The sequence below is a fragment of the Felis catus genome, chromosome D3, assembly GCF_018350175.1.
Source record: "Felis catus isolate Fca126 chromosome D3, F.catus_Fca126_mat1.0, whole genome shotgun sequence".
In the NCBI taxonomy this organism is placed as follows: Eukaryota; Metazoa; Chordata; class Mammalia; order Carnivora; family Felidae; genus Felis; species Felis catus.
The window spans coordinates 48059856-48072746 of record NC_058379.1 but is presented as its reverse complement, the minus strand read 5'-3'; the positions used below and the strand labels follow the sequence as shown (position 1 = coordinate 48072746).

The 12891-nt window shown below is 36.2% G+C and overlaps 2 long non-coding RNA genes across 3 annotated transcripts in view; one reads left to right on the top strand and one right to left on the bottom strand.

Annotated features, from left to right (window-relative positions):
* LOC123381293 overlaps positions 1-12891 on the top strand; it is a 312463-nt gene that overhangs the window by 253300 nt on the left and 46272 nt on the right. The gene's annotated exons all lie outside the window — the stretch shown is intronic.
* LOC123381294 lies at positions 10278-11098 on the bottom strand. Its single transcript, XR_006588132.1, has 2 exons — positions 10878-11098; positions 10278-10415 (listed from the first exon to the last, which is right to left on the bottom strand). It is a non-coding gene; the product is annotated as an uncharacterized LOC123381294 (long non-coding RNA).

Below are 12891 nucleotides of genomic sequence, written 5' to 3'. Positions count from 1 at the left end.
AAACTTCCAGACTCATTCTATGAAGCCAGTATTACTTTGATTCCTAAACCAGACAGAGACCCAGTAAAAAAAGAGAACTACAGGCCAATATCCCTGATGAATATGGATGCAAAAATTCTCAATAAGATACTAGCAAATCGAATTCAACGGCATATAAAAAGAATTATTCACCATGATCAAGTGGGATTCATTCCTGGGATGCAGGGCTGGTTCAACATTCGCAAATCAATCAATGTGATACATCACATTAACAAAAAAAAAGAGAAGAACCATATGATCCTGTCAATCGATGCAGAAAAGGCCTTTGACAAAATCCAGCACCCTTTCTTAATAAAAACCCTTGAGAAAGTCGGGATAGAAGGAACATACTTAAAGATCATAAAAGCCATTTATGAAAAGCCCACAGCTCACATCATCCTCAACGGGGAAAAACTGAGAGCTTTTTCCCTGAGATCAGGAACACGACAAGGATGCCCACTCTCACCGCTGCTGTTTAACATAGTGCTGGAAGTTCTAGCATCAGCAATCAGACAACAAAAGGAAATCAAAGGCGTCAAAATTGGCAAAGACGAAGTCAAGCTTTCGCTTTTTGCAGATGACATGATATTATACATGGAAAATCCGATAGACTCCACCAAAAGTCTACTAGAACTGATACATGAATTCAGCAAAGTTGCAGGATACAAAATCAATGTACAGAAATCAGTTGCATTCTTATACACTAACAATGAAGCAACAGAAAGACAAATAAAGAAACTGATCCCATTCACAATTGCACCAAGAAGCATAAAATACCTAGGAATAAATCTAACCAAAGATGTAAAGGATCTGTATGCTGAAAACTATAGAAAGCTTATGAAGGAAATTGAAGAAGATTTAAAGAAATGGAAAGACATTCCCTGCTCATGGATTGGAAAAATAAATATTGTCAAAATGTCAATACTACCCAAAGCTATCTACACATTCAATGCAATCCCAATCAAAATTGCACCAGCATTCTTCTCGAAACTAGAACAAGCAATCCTAAAATTCATATGGAACCACAAAAGGCCCCGAATAGCCAAAGGAATTTTGAAGAAGAAGACCAAAGCAGGAGGCATCACAATCCCAGACTTTAGCCTCTACTACAAAGCTGTCATCATCAAGACAGCATGGTATTGGCACAGAAACAGACACATAGACCAATGGAATAGAATAGAAACCCCAGAACTAGACCCACAAACGTATGGCCAACTCATCTTTGACAAAGCAGGAAAGAACATCCAATGGAAAAAAGACAGCCTCTTTAACAAATGGTGCTGGGAGAACTGGACAGCTACATGCAGAAGGTTGAAACTAGACCACTTTCTCACACCATTCACAAAAATAAACTCCAAATGGATAAAGGACCTAAATGTGAGACAGGAAACCATCAAAACCTTAGAGGAGAAAGCAGGAAAAGACCTCTCTGACCTCAGCCGTAGCAATCTCTTACTCGACACATCCCCAAAGGCAAGGGAATTAAAAGCAAAAGTGAATTACTGGGACCTTATGAAGATAAAAAGCTTCTGCACAGCAAAGGAAACAACCAACAAAACTAAAAGGCAACCAACGGAATGGGAAAAGATATTCGCAAATGACCTATCGGACAAAGGGCTAGTTTCCAAAATCTATAAAGAGCTCACCAAACTCCACACCCGAAAAACAAATAACCCAGTGAAGAAATGGGCAGAAAACATGAATAGACACTTCTCTAAAGAAGACATCCGGATGGCCAACAGGCACATGAAAAGATGTTCAGCGTCGCTCCTTATCAGGGAAATACAAATCAAAACCACACTCAGGTATCACCTCACGCCAGTCAGAGTGGCCAAAATGAACAAATCAGGAGACTCTAGATGCTGGAGAGGATGTGGAGAAACGGGAACCCTCTTGCACTGTTGGTGGGAATGCAAATTGGTGCAGCCGCTCTGGAAAGCAGTGTGGAGGTTCCTCAGAAAATTAAAAATAGACCTACCCTATGACCCAGCAATAGCACTGCTAGGAATTTATCCAAGGGATACAGGAGTACTGATGCATAGGGCCACTTGTACCCCAATGTTCATAGCAGCACTCTCAATAATAGCCAAATTATGGAAAGAGCCTAAATGTCCATCAACTGATGAATGGATAAAGAAATTGTGGTTTATATACACAATGGAATATTACGTGGCAATGAGAAAAAATGAAATATGGCCTTTTGTAGCAACGTGGATGGAACTGGAGAGTGTGATGCTAAGTGAAATAAGCCATACAGAGAAAGACAGATACCATATGGTTTCACTGTTATGTGGACCCTGAGAAATTAACAGGAACCCATGGGGGAGGGGAAGGAAAAAAAAAAAAACAGGTTAGAGTGGGAGAGAGCCAAAGCATAAGAGACTCTTAAAAACTGAGAACAAACTGAGGGTTGATGGGGGGTGGGAGGGAGGAGAGGGTGGGTGATGGGTATTGAGGAGGGCACCTTTTGGGATGAGCACTGGGTGTTGTATGGAAACTAATTTGTCAATAAATTTCATATAAAAATAAATTAAAAAAAAAAAAAAAAAAAAAAATAAAAATGTTTATTCACTTTTGAGAGAGAAGCATGCATGAGCAGGGGAGGGGGGGAGAGAGAGAGAGAGAGAGAGAGAGAGAGAGAGAATCCCAAGCAAGCTCTGTGCCATTGGTGCAAAGCCTGGCATGGGACTCAAACTCACAAACCTGAGATCATGACCTGAGCCAAAATCAACAGTTGGATGTTTAACCAACTGAGCCACCCAGGTGCCCCTATATTCTCTATAGTCTTTCAACAGCAGACTTGATCAGCAGAAGGAAAAGTCAGTGAACTCAAAACATATCCTTTGAAATTATTCAGTCAGAGGAACAAAGAGAAAAAAGATGAAAATAAGTGAAGAAAGCCTAAAGGGCTTATGGAACACCATCAAAAAGATATACTTGTGGGATTCCTAAAAGAAGAAGAAGAGAGAAAAGGAATGGGAAGCTTATATAAAGACATAATGGCTGAAAACTTCAAAATCTGGGGGAAAAAATGGACAGTCAGATTCCAGAAGCCCAGTAGGCTACAACTAAGATGAACCCAAAGAAATCCACACTAAGACACATTATAATGAAATAGTCAGAAGTCAAAGAGAGCATTTTGAAAGCAACAAGAGAAAAGCGATGTGTTACATACAAAAGAATCAAAATAAGACAACGAACAGATTCTCAGCAGAAAACTTTCAGGTCAGAGGGGACTGGGATGATATATTCAAGGCACTAAAAGAAAAAGAAAAGCCCTACCAACCAAGAAAACTATATCTGGCAAAAATCTTCTTCAAAAATGAAGCAGAAATAAAGGTTTTTCCAGATAAGCAAAAGCTGAGGGAGTTCTTCACCACTAGATCTGTCTTACAACAAATGCTAAAGGAAGACCTTTGGGTTGAAATGAAAGGATACTAAACAGTAACATGGAAGCATATGAAAGTATAAAGCTTACTGCTAAAGGTAAATATATAGACAAATGGTGGTGCATACATTACTCTAAATCTTGTACAGAAATTAAAAGACAGAAGTATAAAAACAACTTTAGTATAAAAATGTTAACAGATACACAAAATAAAAAATAATTTGTGACATCATTATCATAAAGTGTTTATGTGTAGGAGAGGTAAATTGTGGAGTATTTGTATATATTTGAAGTCAATTTGTTATTACTTTCAAGTAGATTTTTATAACTGTAAGATATTTCAGGCAACACCCATGATAACTACAAAGAAAATACCTCTAAAAGAGATACAAAAGAAAACGAGGGACCAAAGCATGTCACTGAAAAAGTTCAACAGAACGCAATGGAAAATGGCAAGAGAGGAAAAGAGGAACAGAAAAACTAAGATGGGCAGAAAACAAGTAACAAAATAGCAATAGCAATTACTGTGAATATAAATGGACTAAACTCGACTCTCCAATCAAAAGACAGAATATCTGAATGGAAGCAAAACAAAATCCAACTATATGTTGTCTACAAGAGACTCACTTTAGGTTTAATGACACACATAGGCTGAAATTAAAGGATAGAAAATATTCCATGTAAATGGTAATCCAAAGAGAGAAAAGGGTGGTTATACTTATGTCAGACAAAATAGACTTTAAGTGAAAAATTATCAAAAGAGATAAAGAAGGAGATCATAGAAGTAAGTATAAATGGGTAAATTCACTGAGAAGATATAACAATTATAAATATATATGCAACCCACATCAGAACACCTAAATATATGAAGTAAACATTGACAGGATTTAAGGGAGAAACAGACAACAATATAATAATAGTAGGGGATTTCCTATTGGGACCTCATCAAGATAAAAAGCTTCTTCACAGTGAAGGAAACAATCAGCAAAACTAAAAGGCAACCGATGGAATGTGAGAAGATATTTGCAAACGACATATTAGATAAAGGGTTAAAACCAAAATCTACAAAGAATTTATCAAACTCAACACTCAAAACAACAAATAATCTAGTGAAGAAATGGGCAAAAGACATGAATAGACACTTCCAAAGAAGACATCCAGATGGCCAACTGACACATGAAAAAATACTCAGTATCACTCATCATCAGGGAAATACAAATCAAAACCACAATGAGATACTACCTCACATCTGTCAGAATTAACAATTCAGGCAACAACAGATGTTGGCGAGGATGTGGAGAAAGAGGATCTCTTTTGCACTGCTGGTGGGAATGTAAACTGGTGCAGCCATTCTGGAAAACAGTATGGAGGTTCTTTAAAAAATTAAAAATAGAACTGCCCTACGATCCAGCAATTGCACTACTAGGTATTTATCCAAGGAATACAGGTATGCTGTTTTGAAGGGGCACATGCACCCCAATGTTTATAGCAGCACTATTGACAATGGCCAAAGTATGGAAAGAGCCCGAATGTCCATTGGCAGATGAATGGATAAAGAAGATGTGGTATATATATATACAATGGGGTATTACTTGGCAATCAAAAAGAATGAAATCTTGCCATTTGCAACTACATGGATGGAACTGGAGGGTATGATGCTAAGTGAAATTAGTCAGAGAAAGACAAAAATCATATGACTTCACTCATATGAGGACTTTAAGAGACAAAACATGAACATAAGGGAAGGGAAATAAAAATAATATAAACATAGGGAGGGAGACAAAACAGAAGAGACTCATAAATATGGAGAACAAACAGAGGGTTACTGGAGGGGTTGTGGGAGGGGGAATGGGCTAAATGGGTAAGGAGCACTAAGGAATCTACTCCTGAAATCGTTGTTGCACTATATGCTAACTAATTTGGATGTAAATTTAAAAAATTAAAAATTAAATTAAAAAAAACCCTGCAAAGTTACTGAGAGAAATTAAAGTAAATCTAAGTAAAAAAACCAGAGAAGATGTGGTATATATATATATATATATACATATATATATATATACATATATACATATATATATATACATATATATATATACATATATATATACATATATACATATATATATACATATATACATATATATATATATACATATATATATATATATATATATATATATATATATATATACATACAATGGAGTATTACTCAGCCATCAAAAAGAATAAAATCTTGCCATTTGCAACTACGTGGATGGAACTAGAGGGTATGGTGCTAAGCGAAATTAGAGAAAGACAAATATCATGACTTCACTCATCTGTGAAATTTAAATCAGATGAACATAAAGGAAGAGAAGCAAAAATAATATAAAAACAGGGAGGGGGATAAAACGTAAGAGACTCTTAAATATGGAGAACAAACAGAGGGTTACTGGAGGGATTGTGGGAGCAGGGATGGGCTAAATGGGTAAGGGGCATTAAGAAATCTATTCCTGAAGTCATTGTTGCACTATATGCTAACTAACTTGGATATAAATTTTAAAAATAAATTAAATAAATGATAAAAAAGATTAGTAGGGGATTTCAATATCCCCACTTTCAACAATGGATAGAACATCTGGATAGAAAATCAGTAAAAAATGAGAATATTTGAAAAATATTATGGGGCAAATAAACCTAACAGACATATACAAAATATCCCACCCAACATCAGGAGAATACATGTTTTTGCTTAAGTGCATGTGGAACATTCTCTAGAACACATCATGTTAGGTCACAAAATAAGCATCAACAAATTTAAGATTAAAATCATACCAAGTGTATTCCTAACCACAAAAGAATAAAACTAGAAATTAATAGCAGAAGAAAAACGATATTTCACAAATATGTGAACATTAAACAACACACTCTTGAACAACTCATGGGTCAAAGAAGTAATCAAAAGGGAAATTAGAAAATCACTCAAGACAAACAAAAATGAAAACATGATATATCAAAATTTATGGGATGCAATGAAAATCCCAAAATTTATGGGATGCAGGAGGAAAATTTTCAGTGATCAATGCCTACATTGACAAAGAAGGAGGGTTTCAATAAACAAATTAGTATTACACCATTAGAAAGAGAAGAACAAACTAAGCCTAAATTTAGTAGAAGAAAATATAAGGTTAGAGCAGAAAGGAACAAAATGGAGGATAAAAACAATTTTAAAAATCAACACAACCAAGAATTGATATTTTGAAACGATAATAAAATTGTCAAATTTTTAGTTTGACTAAGAAAAAGAGAGAGAAGATTAAAATAACAAAAACCAGGAATGAAAAACAAAACACAACTTTTACCACAGAAATAAAAAAGAACATGAGACTATGAACAATTATACACCAAGTTAGATAACCTAGAAGAAATGAATAAATTCCTAGAAAAATACAATCTACCAAGACTGAATCATGAAGAAAAAGAAAGACTGAACCAACCCATTTTGAGTTGGGAGATTGAATCAGCAATCAAAAACCTCCCAACAAAGAAAAGTCCATGACCAGATGGCTTTGCAGTGAATTCTACAAAACATTCATACTCAATGGTGAAAAACTGAAAGTTTTCCTCTAAGATTAAGAACAAGACAAGGATGTCCATTCTTACTCCTTCTATTCAACTTAGTACTGCAAGTACTAGTCAGAACAAATAGTCAATAAAAGATACCTAAATTGGAAAGGAAGAAGGAAAATAATCTCTGTTTGCATATGTAGAAAACCCTAAAGATTCCATAAAGAGAATTGTTAAAACAAATAATCACGCTCAACAACGTTGCAGGATAGAAAATCAACAAACAAAAATTAGTTGTGTTTCTATACACTAACAGTGAACACTCCAAAAAAGAAATTAAGAAAACAAGTCCCACAGCATCAAGAAGAATAAAATACATAGGAATAAACTTAACCAAGGAAGCAAAAGATTGTACAAATGTACAATGAAACTATAAAATATTGATGAAAAAAACTAGAAAAGATGCAAATAAATGGAAAGGCATGGCATGTTCAAGAGTTAATAATATTAAGATATCTATACTACTTACCTGAGGCAATATATACATGCAGTGCAATCTTTATCATAATTTCAGTGTATTTTTTATGGAAATAACAAAAACAATCCTAAAATTCATATGAAACAAAAAGACCCCTAATAACAGAACAATCTCAGAACAATCTTGAGAAAGAAGGACAAATTTGGTGGCCTCATACTTCCTGATTTCTGAATATATTACAAAGCTACAGTAATCAAAATGGTGTACTGGCATACCAACAGACGAAGACCAATGGAACACAATATTCAGAAACAAATCCATGCCTGTATAGTCAAATGACGTTCAACAAGGGTGCCAGGGCTATACAATGAGGAAAGGATAGTCTCTTCAACAAATGGTGTTGGGAAAACTGTATATTCAAATGCAAAAGAATGAAATTGGACCCTTATTTTATGCCATACACAAAAAAATCAACTCAAAGTGGATGAAAGACTTAAATGTAAGACCTGAAACTATAAAACTCCTAGAAGAAAATGTAGGAGAAAATCTTCAGTGTATTGCTCTTGACATCATTTTTTGGCTATGATACCAAAAGCACATGCAATAAAAGCAAAATGCACAAGTGGGAATACATTGAACCAAAAAGTTTCTGCACAGCAAAAGAAACGATCATGAGTGAAAAGGCAACCTATGAAATTGGAGAAAATATTTGCAATCCATGTATCTGCTATGGGGTTAATATCCAAAATATATAAGAAACTCAAAAAATATGTAACAACTCAATAGAAAAAAAACCCAAATAACGTGTTATAAAAAATGGACATTTTCCCAAAAAAGACATACAGATGGGCAAAACAGGGATATGAAAAGATGTTCGCTATCACTCATCATCATGGAAATGCAATTTGACACTACACTGAGATATCACTCCCCGTCTGTTAGGATGGCCCATATAAAAAAACAAAAACAAAAACAGAAAATAACAAGCATGGTGAGGACGTGGAGAAATCAGAACGCTTGTGCATAGTTGATGAGAATATAAAATGGGGCCACCCTATGGAAAACAGTATGGAGATTCCTCAAAAAATTAAAAATAGAACTACCATATGATCCAGCAATCCCACTTCTGGGTATTTAACCCAAAAGAATTACATGACTCCATTTAATAAGGTATTTAAAGCAGTCAAATTGATAGACTTAGAAAGAGCGGTGATTGTCAGGGGTGCACCGAGGGGGAAATGGGGAGTTGTTCAATTGGCACAAAGTTTCAGTCATGCAAGATGGGAAAGTTCTGGAGATCTACTGTACAGCATTGTGCTTATAGTTAATTATACTGTACATGCACCTCAAAGTTTGCTGAGGGTAAGTACATATTTGTTTGTTTTTTATAATAAAAAAATGCATATGATGTCAAACTTAGATTATTCTCATAGGGAAGTTCAATTTGACCCCTCCCCGCTTGTGCAGGTGCACACTTAGGAAATGCAGTCCTTAGATACAGGAAGCCCTGGCTTAAATAGGGATTTTACGATCTGGGGCAATTACTCTTTTTGTTGCTCAGTTTTCTCCTTTATAAAATCACGTAATGGTATTTGCCAATGTAGTTAGCTCTAAATAACAGCTAGTTTAGAGGCGCTTGGGTGGCTAGGTCAGTTAAAAACGTGTCCGACTCTTGATTGTGGCTTAGGTCATGATCTCACGGTTTGTGAGTTCAAGCCCCGTATGGGGCTCTGTGCTAACAGTGCAGAGTCTGCTTGGGATTCTTTTTCTGTCCCTCCCTTGCTGGTGCGCTCGCTCTCTCTCTCTCTCTCTCTCTCTCTCTCTCAAAATAACTAAATAAACTTAAAAAAAATAACAGCTAGTTTATTAATTTATCTTGTTACCAAATCAGATACAAAATATTTAGGAGACAAAATTTCATTGCATGGACTGCATGGCCTTCTGTCTTTACTTTCATTCTCTGGGGAAGCTCTATTTTTTTTGTGTGTGAAATTTTATACTTTGTGCTTCTTTTTCTTATATCTCATTACTTCTCTAGAAACATTGGTCTCTATATGAATACAATGGTTATCATTAAATCATTTATAAAGCACTTGTTAGGTTTAATGATTGATTCAGAGAGAGATGAAATATTTCTTTCCTTTAAAGGGACTTAAAATCTACCATGGGAAAAAGATAGGTTAATATTATTCACTAAAATATTATTAATGAATATACTGATATATAATATATTAAATATTAACATATATATGCAAATATTAAACTAATGTAATTTACTTACACCATTTAATATTAATTTGTTAATATTAAAACTTCAAGTAACCATTCAAATTTGTCAGTGCTAACAGTCCAGAATAGCAGACAAAAAGTGGTCTAGAAGGTCAGGGACATAGCCATCGCTGAAGGCTGGGCTATAAGGCAAGCTTCAACAGGGAGGTGGACTTTCAGGACAGCTGGTAGCATGTACTCCTCCCAGTGTGGGACATACTCTGCCATGTGTGCTGACAGTTCAGGTGGCAGGTGCTATGACTTAGATAGTGTATGAACATGGCTTTCCAGAACACTGAGGCCCGCTCTCACACGGCATGGAGGGGTGTTGAGTCCACTCCAGTGAAAATGCATGATTTAGAATCCTGGATCTGCCACTCTTTAGCTGTATGGCCTTGAACAAATTACTTAGCCCCTTTGTGCCTCATTTTCCTCATCTGTAAAATGGGAATAACAATAGCATTGCCTTGCAAGCTCATTATGAACGCTAGATGCGTGAACGGTTCTAAATTACTTAGAACAAACCTGGCACCTGGTGAGTACTATGTATGTGTTTGTTAAATAAATCATCACGTTGGGTGGAAATATAAAAACAATTTTATTTTCAAATCTCTTTCAATCCTCAATCCTTAATGATGGATAAAGTAATTCAAGGAAAAAGTCTCTTGTCTGGGGCTGGCATGACTTTAACACCTCTGTTGCCTTTGCCAGTCTCCCCTGCAACAAAAGGAAATTGTCTCAGGCTTCAAGCTTTGACAGAAAATAGCATCGCAACAGCACTTAATAACATCGTATATAATAACAGCACTTTATTGTCATGGCATTTCTTCTTATAGTTATCTTCTATTCAAATGTTCCACTTATGGTAGTTTTTTTTTTATAGTTTCCTTTAAAATAAATTTTAGTAAAAGTTTTTAATCAATTTAAAGGAAGTCAATGGTCTATATTTAAAGAAAATAAATAAGGAACAAGAGGTGTTTTTATAAAGCCTACAGTTTGGAAAGCTTTGGATTAGAGCAAAGACCCAAAACTGGTAATTCAGAAAGAAGGAAGGAGAAAGTTCTATTCTTCAATGTTAGGCTTTTTACATGGTTTGTACACACACTGGCCTCAAGCTCCTGTTTTATCTGTGTGGGCAAAGTGCATGGTTTTGTCTCCCTTCCAAAATCCACCACTCACCTTGTCTAAGCCACACTGCCAAATAGAAGTGGGCAGTGAGTGTAGGCACTTTGCACTGTTGCTTGAGTGGACCTTTCCTCTCTGCCGAAAAGTGTTTGGTCCAGCTGTCTGAGGAGCTCTACTAATTGCCTCATTAGGCGATCTCAACGCAGAAACAATATGTAAGTACATCAGTGTAACTCCTGGGTATACGTAGGATTTAATAGCAGAGGAAGCCAAATGAGCTGAAATGGAAAATTTATTTCTTTTTTAATAAACATTCTTAAATTCTCATTAAAAAAAAAGGCAGTAGACACTTCATGCTTTTCACCAAGATGTAGTCTTTCTTAAAAGTTTAAATGGGTCTGGGCCATTTATAGAAGTTTTGAAATATTTTCTGCAAATTATCCCCATGTTCTCAAGCACAGGATACTTAATCACAGCTTTACTTCCTCCAAAGTGAGATGTGCAATATGTGAATCATAATAGCAAAATGTGCAACGGTGTATATATTTATATGTAATGCACGCATTCATAAAGGAGAAGAATTGCCTCTTAGTAATATTTAAGGCTTTTAATAATTACGTTAAAAAATATTCCCAACAAGGGTTACTAAAATCCACATTTGTTGTCTAATGTAAGTAGTGTCTCCAAGTCAGGGGACAGAGAAGAAACACTACGGCTGGACCAGAGAGGCAATGTGTTGCTATCCCTTTGTTTTTTAATTGGCTATATGAAGAAAGGGTGATTGAATGTCAAAAGCCTCCACAAATCCCTAAAACTCAGCTGTTCTCATGTTTGGAATCCCTCCTCTTCCCCTTCTCAGTGTATGTGCCTGGTCCCTAGCACCTAATTACCTCACACCTAGGTTACTACTGCAAACTGGCCTCTTATTTATTTATGTTTTTATTCATCCATTCATTCACTCATTCATCCATTCATGACCCTGAGGTCAAGAGTCATATGCTCTACTGACTGAGCCAGCCAGGCACCTCTCCGTATTGGCCTCTTGACGTTGGTCTCTCTTCCTTTCATACCTCTATCTCAACTTGCTCTTCGTAGACACGGATCTTCCTAGAATCTTATCCCTACCTGCACCATGTTCCTCTAAAGTTGTCTCTCATTACCCAGTGTCTTAGGATGGAGTCCTACATCCTTAGACCTGCTTTCATCATGTGCAACAATCTGGCTTAGCCACTTGTCTAGAACTTCCTTCTTTTCTTCACACTGAACTCTCCACTCCAGCAAGGTTGTCCTGGGTTTCTCATCGCTCTTCCTCCCGCTGTGCCTTGCACACCAGCTTCTGAGGCTTTGTTCAGGCTGATTGCCCATGGACGCGTCCCCCTTCATTCATCCGCACTCCTTCATTTGTTAAGGCACAGCCCAACTTCTACTTCTGGCCACTGCAGTGCAGAGCAAAACTAGATCTTTCACTCAGATGAGTCTCTCTCAGCAGCCCTTTCTTTCTATGCCATTTAAACTCATATATGTGTTTATTGTCATCTTTTGCCTTAGATTTGAAGCTACCAAGAGCAGAAATCATCTCACATTATTTGATGTGCCTTGTGTCTATGAGCTGCTCAATAAATCAGTTGATTAATTAATGAATTATGTGCTTTGCTAATTTGGTTTTGCAAGATGATCAGTTACCACTTTGGACAACTATTAGAAGCCTCTGGATTTTTTTTGTATTTTTAATTAAAAAAATTTTTAGTTTACATCCAAATTAGTCAGCATATATGCAACGATGATTTCAGGGATAGATTCCTTAATGCCCCTTACCCATTTAGCCCATCCCACTTCCCACAACCCCTCCAGTAACCTTCTGTTTGTTCTCCATGTTTAAGAGTCTCTTATGTTTTGTCCTCTTACCTGTTTTTATATTGTTTTTGTTTCCCTTCCCTTATGTTCATCTGTTTTGTATCTGAAAGTCCTCATATGAGTGAAGTCGTATGATATTTTTCTTCTCTGACTAATTTCGCTTAGCATCATACCCTCCAGTTCCATCCACGTAGCTGCAAATGGCAAGATTTCA